Source organism: Petromyzon marinus (assembly GCF_048934315.1).
Source record: "Petromyzon marinus isolate PM22_M1 ecotype Great Lakes invasive population chromosome 70 unlocalized genomic scaffold, UKy_Petmar_22M1.pri1.0 chr70_unloc.2, whole genome shotgun sequence".
Lineage (NCBI taxonomy): Eukaryota > Metazoa > Chordata > Hyperoartia > Petromyzontiformes > Petromyzontidae > Petromyzon > Petromyzon marinus.
Genome location: NW_027422604.1, coordinates 1,294,373 through 1,306,594, shown reverse-complemented (window position 1 = coordinate 1,306,594; position 12,222 = coordinate 1,294,373). Strand labels below are relative to the sequence as shown.

The following is a 12,222-nucleotide window of genomic DNA, read 5'->3' as shown; positions in this document are numbered from 1 at the left end:
CGGTGTGAGAGACACACACACACACGGTGTGAGACACACACACACACACACGTTGTGAGACACACACACACACACACGTTGTGAGACACACACACACACACGGTGAGACACACACACACACGGTGTGACACACACACACACACACGGGGTGTGACACACACACACACGGTGTGACACACACACACACACACGGTGTGAGACACACACACACACGGTGTGAGACACACACACACACACACACGTTGTGAGACACACACACACACACGGTGAGACACACACACACACGGTGTGAGAGACACACACACACGGTGTGAGACACACACACACACACGGTGTGAGACACACACACACACGGTGTGACACACACACACGGTGTGACACACACACACACGGTGTGAGACACACACACACACACGGTGTGACACACACACACACGGTGTGACACACACACACACGGTGTGACACACACACACGGTGTGACACACACACACACGGTGTGAGACACACACACACACGGTGAGACACACACACACACACGGTGAGACACACACACACACACGGTGTGACACACACACACACACACGGTGTGACACACACACACACACACGGTGTGACACACACACACACACACGGTGTGACACACACACACACGGTGTGAGAGACACACACACGGTGTGAGACACACACACACGGTGTGAGACACACACACACACACGGTGTGAGACACACACACACACACGGTGTGAGACACACACACACACACACGGTGTGAGACACACACACACACACGGTGTGACACACACACACACACGGTGAGACACACACACACACGGTGAGACACACACACACACACACACGGTGTGACACACACACACACGGTGTGACACACACACACACGGTGTGACACACACACACACACGGTGTGACACACACACACACACGGTGTGACACACACACACACGGTGTGAGACACACACACACACGGTGTGACACACACACACACACAGTGTGACACACACACACACACACGGTGTGAGACACACACACACACGGTGTGAGACACACACACACGGTGTGAGACACACACACACACGGTGTGACACACACACACGGTGTGAGACACACACACACACACGGTGTGAGACACACACACACACGGTGTGAGACACACACACACACACACGGTGTGTGACACACACACACACACGGTGTGAGACACACACACACACGGTGTGAGACACACACACACACACGGTGTGAGACACACACACACACGGTGTGAGACACACACACACACACGGTGTGAGACACACACACACACACACGGTGTGAGACACACACACACACACGGTGTGAGACACACACACACACACGGTGTGAGACACACACACACGGTGTGACACACACACACACACGGTGTGACACACACACACACACACGGTGTGACACACACACACACACACGGTGTGACACACACACACACACACGGTGTGAGACACACACACACACACACGGTGTGAGACACACACACACACACACGGTGAGAGACACACACACACACACGGTGAGACACACACACACACACGGTGTGAGACACACACACACACACGGTGTGAGACACACACACACACACACGGTGTGACACACACACACACACACGGTGTGACACACACACACACACACGGTGTGACACACACACACACGGTGTGACACACACACACACGGTGAGACACACACACACACGGTGTGAGACACACACACACGGTGAGACACACACACACACACGGTGAGACACACACACACACACGGTGTGAGACACACACACACACGGTGTGAGACACACACACACACGGTGTGACACACACACACACGGTGTGACACACACACACACGGTGTGACACACACACACACACGGTGTGACACACACACACACGGTGTGAGACACACACACACACGGTGTGACACACACACACACACAGTGTGACACACACACACACGGTGTGACACACACACACACGGTGTGAGACACACACACACACACAGTGTGAGACACACACACACACACGGTGTGAGACACACACACACACGGTGTGAGACACACACACACACGGTGTGACACACACACACACACACAGTGTGACACACACACACACACACGGTGTGAGACACACACACACACGGTGTGAGACACACACACACGGTGTGAGACACACACACACACGGTGTGACACACACACACACAGTGTGACACACACACACACGGTGTGAGACACACACACACACGGTGTGAGACACACACACACACGGTGTGAGACACACACACACACGGTGTGAGACACACACACACACACACACGGTGTGTGACACACACACACACACGGTGTGTGACACACACACACACACGGTGTGAGACACACACACACACACGGTGTGAGACACACACACACACACGGTGTGAGACACACACACACACACGGTGTGAGACACACACACACACACGGTGTGAGACACACACACACACACGGTGTGACACACACACACACACACGGTGTGACACACACACACACACACGGTGTGACACACACACACACGGTGTGACACACACACACACACACGGTGTGAGACACACACACACACACGGTGTGAGACACACACACACACACGGTGTGAGACACACACACACACGGTGTGAGAGACACACACACACACACACGGTGTGAGAGACACACACACACACGGTGTGAGAGACACACACACACACACGGTGTGAGAGACACACACACACACACGGTGTGAGAGACACACACACACACACACGGTGTGAGAGACACACACACACACACGGTGTGAGAGACACACACACACACGGTGTGAGACACACACACACACACACACGGTGTGAGACACACACACACACACGGTGTGAGACACACACACACACGGTGTGAGACACACACACACGGTGTGACACACACACACGGTGTGACACACACACACGGTGTGACACACACACACACGGTGTGAGACACACACACACACACGGTGTGAGACACACACACACACACGGTGTGAGACACACACACACACACGGTGTGAGACACACACACACGGTGTGAGACACACACACACGGTGTGAGAGACACACACACACGGTGTGAGACACACACACACACGGTGAGAGACACACACACACACGGTGAGAGACACACACACACACGGGGTGACACACACACACACACGGTGTGACACACACACACGGTGTGACACACACACACGGTGTGACACACACACACACGGTGTGACACACACACACACGGTGTGACACACACACGGTGTGACACACACACACACGGTGTGAGACACACTGCAAACACCCCTGGCGGCCATGTTGGCTCCCACGCGGTTGCCATGGCAGCCGCTGCCGGTTACCACGGCAGCCGTTGCCGGGGAGACGCTTGTGTGGCGCGGTTGCCCTGGCAACGGCGACCCCCCTCCCCCTATGCCCCTCCCCACTCTATTCAAGTGGCGTTTGATTTAACTCGCAACACTGCGGAGACAATTAATTTAAATAATTACAATAATTATAAACACGTACAGTACTTGGGGGAAATAATTACTCGAGCCTACGGGCGGTGGCATGACCGTGGAGATTGCCTTAACCACATCGTTACCATGGTTACACCAGGTGTTTACACATCACCGTCACCACCAGCCCATCACGTATACACCACAGAACGTAACAAAGACAAACACGCCCCCCGTGTAGCCCATCAACAGAGATTTGGGGCAAGTGCCGTTCGCGAGTTGCGCCTGAGGATTGTGACCAGCACCACGCCCGGCCGCCTTTGTCTCCCTCCCAGTGCTAGCGATGTTCGCCACACAGCGCTACACCAGGTATTCATTTTGAGGCCGAGTCGACCTAGGGGAGGCCCAGGAGCGGTGGTGTTGGTGGCCGTGAGCGGGAATCGAACTGGGGTCGCTAAGTTCCGCAGCGCAGCGTAGCGCTAACCGCTGCACCACCACTCCACACGCTACAGAGACACACGTGCACAATGCTACACACACACGTGCACAATGCTACACACACACGTGCACAATGCTACACACACACACGTGCACAATGCTACACACACACAATGCTACACACACGTGCACAATGCTACACACACACACGTGCACAATGCTACACACACACACACAATGCTACACACACACACGTGCACAATGCTACACACACACAATGCTACACACACACACGTGCACAATGCTACACACACACACGTGCACAATGCTACACACACACGTGCACAATGCTACACACACACACACGTGCACAATGCTATACACACACACACGTGCACAATGCTATACACACACACACGTGCACAATGCTACACACACACACGTGCACAATGCTACACACACACACGTGCACAATGCTATACACACACACACGTGCACAATGCTACACACACACACACGTGCACAATGCTACACACACACACACACACGTGCACAATGCTACACACACACACGTGCACAATGCTACACACGTGCACAATGCTACACACACACGTGCACAATGCTACACACACACGTGCACAATGCTACACACACACACGTGCACAATGCTACACACACACAATGCTACACACACGTGCACAATGCTACACACACACACGTGCACAATGCTACACACACACACACAATGCTACACACACACACGTGCACAATGCTACACACACACAATGCTACACACACACACGTGCACAATGCTACACACACACACGTGCACAATGCTACACACACACGTGCACAATGCTACACACACACACACGTGCACAATGCTATACACACACACACGTGCACAATGCTATACACACACACACGTGCACAATGCTACACACACACACGTGCACAATGCTACACACACACACGTGCACAATGCTATACACACACACACGTGCACAATGCTACACACACACACACGTGCACAATGCTACACACACACACACACACGTGCACAATGCTACACACACACACGTGCACAATGCTACACACACACACGTGCACAATGCTACACACACACACACACACGTGCACAATGCTACACACACACACACACGTGCACAATGCTACACACACACACGTGCACAATGCTACACACACACACAATGCTAAACACACACACACAATGCTACACACACACACAATGCTACACACACACACAATGCTACACACACACACGTGCACAATGCTACACACACACACACGTGCACAATGCTACACACACACACACACACGTGCACAATGCTACACACACACGTGCACAATGCTACACACACACACAATGCTAAACACACACACACAATGCTACACACACACACACACACGTGCACAATGCTACACACACACACAATGCTAAACACACACACACGTGCACAATGCTACACACACACACACGTGCACAATGCTACACACAGACACACAATGCTACACACACACACAATGCTACACACACACACAATGCTACACACACACACAATGCTAAACACACACACACAATGCTACACACACACACACACGTGCACAATGCTACACACACACACACGTGCACAATGCTACACACACACACACGTGCACAATGCTACACACACACACACGTGCACAATGCTACACACACACACAATGCTACACACACACACACACGTGCACAATGCTACACACACTCACACACGTGCACAATGCTACACACACACACGTGCACAATGCTACACACACACACGTGCACAATGCTACACACACACACGTGCACAATGCTACACACACACACAATGCTACACACACTCACACACGTGCACAATGCTACACACACACACGTGCACAATGCTACACACACACACGTGCACAATGCTACACACACACACAATGCTACACACACACACACACGTGCACAATGCTACACACACTCACGCTACATTCACCCTCGCAACAATCACACCATACTTACCCACACCTCACACCACACACACCAATACTTAACCACACACCTCACTCACACCACACACACTACACACACACCACACTCCACCACACCCACTCACCACCACACACTCCCACACACACACACACCACACACACACACCACACACACTCCCACCTCACACACACACCACACACCACACACACACCACACACACACACACACCACACACACACACACACACACACCCCACTCACCACCACACACACCACACACCACACACACACCACACACACACACACACACACACACACACACACACCACACACACACACCACACACCACACACACACACCACACACACACACCACACACACACACCACACACACCACACACACACACCACACACACCACACACACACACCACACATACACACACACACACACCACACACCACACACACACACACCACACACACACCACACACACACCACACACACACCGCACACACACCACACACACACCGCACACACACACCACACACACCACACACCACACACCACACACACCACACACACACACACACCACACACACACCACACACACACACACACACACACCACACACACACACCACACACACACACACCACACACACACACCACACACACACACACACCACACACACACACCACACACACACCGCACACACACCGCACACACACCACACACACACCGCACACACACCACACACACACCACACACACACACCACACACACCACACACACCGCACACACACCACACACCACACACACACACCACATACACACACACCACACACACCACACACACCACACACACCACACACACCACACACACCACACACCCACACCACACACACACACCACACACACACACACACCGCACACCACACACACACACCGCACACACACCGCACACACACCACACACACACCACACACACACCACACACACACACCACACACCACACACACACACACACCACACACACTCACCACACACACACCACACACACACACCACACACACACACACACACACCACACACACACACACACCACACACACACACCACACACACACCACACACACCACACACACCACACACACACACACACCACACACACACACACACACCACACACACACACCACACACACACCACACACACCACACACACACCACACACACACACACCACACACACACACACCACACACACACACACACCGCACACACACCACACACACCACACACACACACCACACACCACACACACCACACACACACACCACACACACACCACACACACCACACACACCACACACACACACACACCACACACACACCACACACACCACACACACCACACACACCCTCAAACCAGACCGCCCACTCCAACCCCCCTCACCCCCCCCCGCGGTCTCAAACCCAGCGCCTTGAGCCGAGAGCTTCACAAGCGGGGCCCCGCAGAGAGGGGGGGGGGTGCAGGGGGGGGGGTGCAGAGGGGGGGGGGTGCAGAGATGGGGGGGGGGGCGTCCAACCTCTTATTCATTGGAGAGCGAAAAAATGTCCCTAAAACTCACAACCTACTCACTCGCCGACTCACTCGCTCACCCACCTACCTACTCACTCACTCGCTCCATAACCCACTCACTCGCTCAATAACCCACTCACTCACTCCATAACCCACTCACTCACTCAATAACCCACTCACTCGCTCAATAACCCACCCACTCGCTCCATAACCCACTCACTCGCTCCATAACCCACTCACTCGCTCCATAACCCACTCACTCACTCAATAACCCACTCACTCGCTCCATAACCCACTCACTCACTCAATAACCCACTCACTCACTCCATAACCCACCCACTCACTCGCTCCATAACCCACTCACTCGCTCCATAACCCACTCACTCACTCAATAACCCACTCACTCGCTCAATAACCCACTCACTCACTCCATAACCCACTCACTCACTCAATAACCCACTCACTCGCTCAATAACCCACCCACTCGCTCCATAACCCACTCACTCGCTCCATAACCCACTCACTCGCTCCATAACCCACTCACTCACTCAATAACCCACTCACTCGCTCCATAACCCACTCACTCACTCAATAACCCACTCACTCACTCCATAACCCACCCACTCACTCGCTCCATAACCCACTCACTCGCTCCATAACCCACTCACTCACTCAATAACCCACTCACTCACTCAATAACCCACTCACTCGCTCCATAACCCACTCACTCAATAACCCACTCACTCCATAACCTACTCACTCACTCGCTCAATAACCCACTCACTCACTCCATAACCCACCCACTCACTCGCTCCATAACCCACTCACTCGCTCCATAACCCACTCACTCGCTCCATAACCCACTCACTCACTCCATAACCCACTCACTCACTCCATAACCCACTCACTCACTCAATAACCCACTCACTCGCTCCATAACCCACTCACTCGCTCCATAACCCACTCACTCGCTCCATAACCCACTCACTCGCTCCATAACCCACTCACTCGCTCCATAACCCACTCACTCCATAACCCACTCACTCACTCCATAACCCACTCACTCACTCCATAACCCACTCACTCACTCCATAACCCACTCACTCGCTCCATAACCCACTCACTCGCTCCATAACCCACTCACTCACTCCATAACCCACCCACTCCCTCCATAACCCACTCACTCACTCCATAACCCACCTACCCACTCGTTCACCTACTCACTCACTCCATAACCCACTCACTCACTCCATAACCCACCCACTCACTCGCTCCATAACCCACTCACTCGCTCCATAACCCACTCACTCGCTCCATAACCCACTCACTCGCTCCATAACCCACTCACTCCATAATCCACCTACTCACTCGCCCACTCGCTCCATAACCCACTCACTCCATAACCCACTCCATAACCCACTCACTCACTCCATAACTCGCTCCATAACTCACTCCATAACTCGCTCCATAACCCACTCCATAACCCACTCCATAACCCACTCACTCGCTCCAAAACCCACTCACTCACTCCATAACCCACTCACTCACTCAATAACCCACTCACTCCATAACCCACTCACTCACTCAATAACCCACCCACTCACTCGCTCCATAACCCACTCACTCACTCCATAACCCACTCACTCGCTCCATAACCCGCCCACTCACTCCATAACCCACTCACTCGCTCCATAACCCACTCACTCACTCCATAACCCACTCACTCACTCAATAACCCACCCACTCACTCGCTCCATAACCCACTCACTCGCTCCATAACCCACTCACTCACTCCATAACCCACTCACTCGCTCCATAACCCACTCACTCGCTCCATAACCCACTCACTCGCTCCATAACCCACTCACTCCATAATCCACCTACTCACTCGCCCACTCGCTCCATAACCCACTCACTCCATAACCCACTCCCTCACTCCATAACTCACTCCATAACTCGCTCCATAACTCACTCCATAACTCGCTCCATAACCCACTCCATAACCCACTCCATAACCCACTCACTCGCTCCAAAACCCACTCACTCACTCCATAACCCACTCACTCACTCAATAACCCACTCACTCCATAACCCACTCACTCACTCAATAACCCACTCACTCACTCAATAACCCACTCACTCACTCAATAACCCACTCACTCGCTCCATAACCCACTCACTCGCTCCATAACCCACTCACTCGCTCCATAACCCACTCACTCGCTCCATAACCCACTCACTCGCTCCATAACCCACTCACTCGCTCCATAACCCACTCACTCGCTCCATAACCCACTCACTCGCTCCATAACCCACTCACTCCATAATCCACCTACTCACTCGCCCACTCGCTCCATAACCCACTCACTCCATAACCCACTCCATAACCCACTCACTCACTCCATAACTCGCTCCATAACTCGCTCCATAACCCGCTCCATAACCCACTCCATAACCCACTCACTCACTCCATAACCCACTCACTCACTCAATAACCCACTCACTCACTCAATAACCCACTCACTCACTCAATAACCCACTCACTCACTCAATAACCCACCCACTCACTCACTCAATAACCCACCCACTCACTCGCTCCATAACCCACTCACTCGCTCCATAACCCACTCACTCGCTCCATAACCCACTCACTCGCTCCATAACCCACTCACTCGCTCCATAACCCACTCACTCGCTCCATAACCCACTCACTCGCTCCATAACCCACTCACTCGCTCCATAACCCACTCACTCACTCCATAACCCACTCACTCACTCCATAACCCACTCACTCGCTCCATAACCCACTCACTCACTCCATAACCCACTCACTCACTCCATAACCCACTCACTCGCTCCATAACCCACTCACTCACTCCATAACCCACTCACTCACTCCATAACCCACTCACTCACTCCATAACCCACTCACTCACTCCATAACCCACTCACTCGCTCCATAACCCACTCACTCACTCCATAACCCACTCACTCACTCCATAACCCACTCACTCACTCCATAACCCACTCCATAACCCACTCACTCAATAACCCACTCCACAACTCACTCACTCGCTCAATCACTCCACAACTCACTCGCCGACTCAAGGAGGCAGTCAATTATTGAGTAACTCGCTCACTCATGCACTCCCCACATCCCTAAGCGCCCACCACAATCCCCCCCTCACTCCCTCCCCCCCACTCTCCCCCCCCCCCCCCCCTCCCTCTCCCCCCGCTCCCATCCTGCGTGCCTCAAATGTGATATTAAATCTCCTGTGTTTAGTTGTGTGGGGTTCTCACTCCCACTGCGGGTTCGTGTGTGCGAGTGTGAGTGTGTGGGTGAGAGTGTGGGTGTGTGTGGGTGAGCGTGTGTGTGGGTGAGTGTGTATGTGGGTGAGCGTGTGTGTGGGTGAGTGTGTGAGTGTGTGGATGAGTGTGTGGGTGTGTGGGTGTGTGAGTGTGTGGGTGTGTGAGTGTGTGGGTGGGTGTGTGAGTGTGTGGGTGTGTGTGTGTGTGGGTGAGTGTGTGGGTGTGTGAGTGTGTGGGTGAGTGTGTGTGGGTGAGTGTGTGTGGGTGAGTGTGTGGATGAGTGCGTGTGTGGGTGAGTGCGAGTGTGTGTGGGTGAGTGTGTGTGTGTGGGTGTGTGAATGTGTGAGTGTGTGGATGTGTGAGTGTGTGGATGCGTGAGGATGTGTGAGTGTGTGGATGTGTGAGTGTGTGGATGTGTGAGGATGTGTGAGTGTGTGGATGTGTGAGTGTGTGTGGGTGAGTGTGTGTGTGGGTGGGTGAGTGTGTGGGTGTGTGTGTGTGGATGAGTGTGAGTGGGTGAGTGTGAGTGGGTGAGTGTGAGTGTGTGTGGGTGAGTGTGTGGGTGGGTGAGTGTGTGGGTGGGTGAGTGGGTGAGTGTGAGTGTGTGTGGGTGAGTGTGTGGGTGGGTGAGTGTGTGGGTGGGTGTGTGAGTGTGTGTGTGGGTGGGTGAGTGTGTGGGTGGGTGAGTGTGTGGGTGGGTGAGTGTGTGAGTGGGTGAGTGTGTGGGTGGGTGAGTGTGTGGGTGGGTGAGTGTGTGGGTGGGTGAGTGTGTGGGTGGGTGAGTGTGTGAGCGAGAGAGTGTGAGCGAGTGAGTGTGAGCGAGTGTGTGGGTGGGTGTGTGGGTGAGCGTGAGCGAGTGTGTAAGCGAGTGTGTGAGTGAGTGTGTGAGCGTGTGGATGAGTGTGTGGGTGTGTGGATGAGTGAGTGTGTGGGAGAATGTGTGGGTGGGTGAGTGTGTGTGGGCGAGTGTGTGGGCGAGTGTGTGGGCGAGTGTGTGGGTGAGTGTGTGTGGGTGGGTGTGTGGGTGGGTGAGTGTGTGCGTGAGCGAGTGTGTGAGCGTGTGGATGAGTGAGTGTGTGGGTGTGTGGGTGAGTGTGTGGGTGAGTGTGGGAAAGGTTGCCACTAGTGGGGGGAAGACAAAGGCGGCCGGGCGTGGTGGCTTTGGCCACCCAACCCCCTCGTGTGCCGTTCCGGCCTTCACAGGTGCTGCTCGCTAACAGCACTTGCCCCTACAGCCTGTTAGAGGCTACACGGGGGATCTTTGTCTGTGTGTCTATAGGTGCTGCTACTCGCTACTCACAGCACTTGCCCCTACAGCCTGTTAGAGGCTACATGGGTAGCAAGTAGGACAAACA

At 53.7% G+C, this 12,222-nt stretch overlaps 1 protein-coding gene across 1 annotated transcript in view; it reads right to left on the bottom strand.

Annotated features, from left to right (window-relative positions):
- LOC142908104 (uncharacterized) overlaps positions 1-12,222 on the bottom strand; it is a 63,134-nt gene that overhangs the window by 19,058 nt on the left and 31,854 nt on the right. The gene's annotated exons all lie outside the window — the stretch shown is intronic.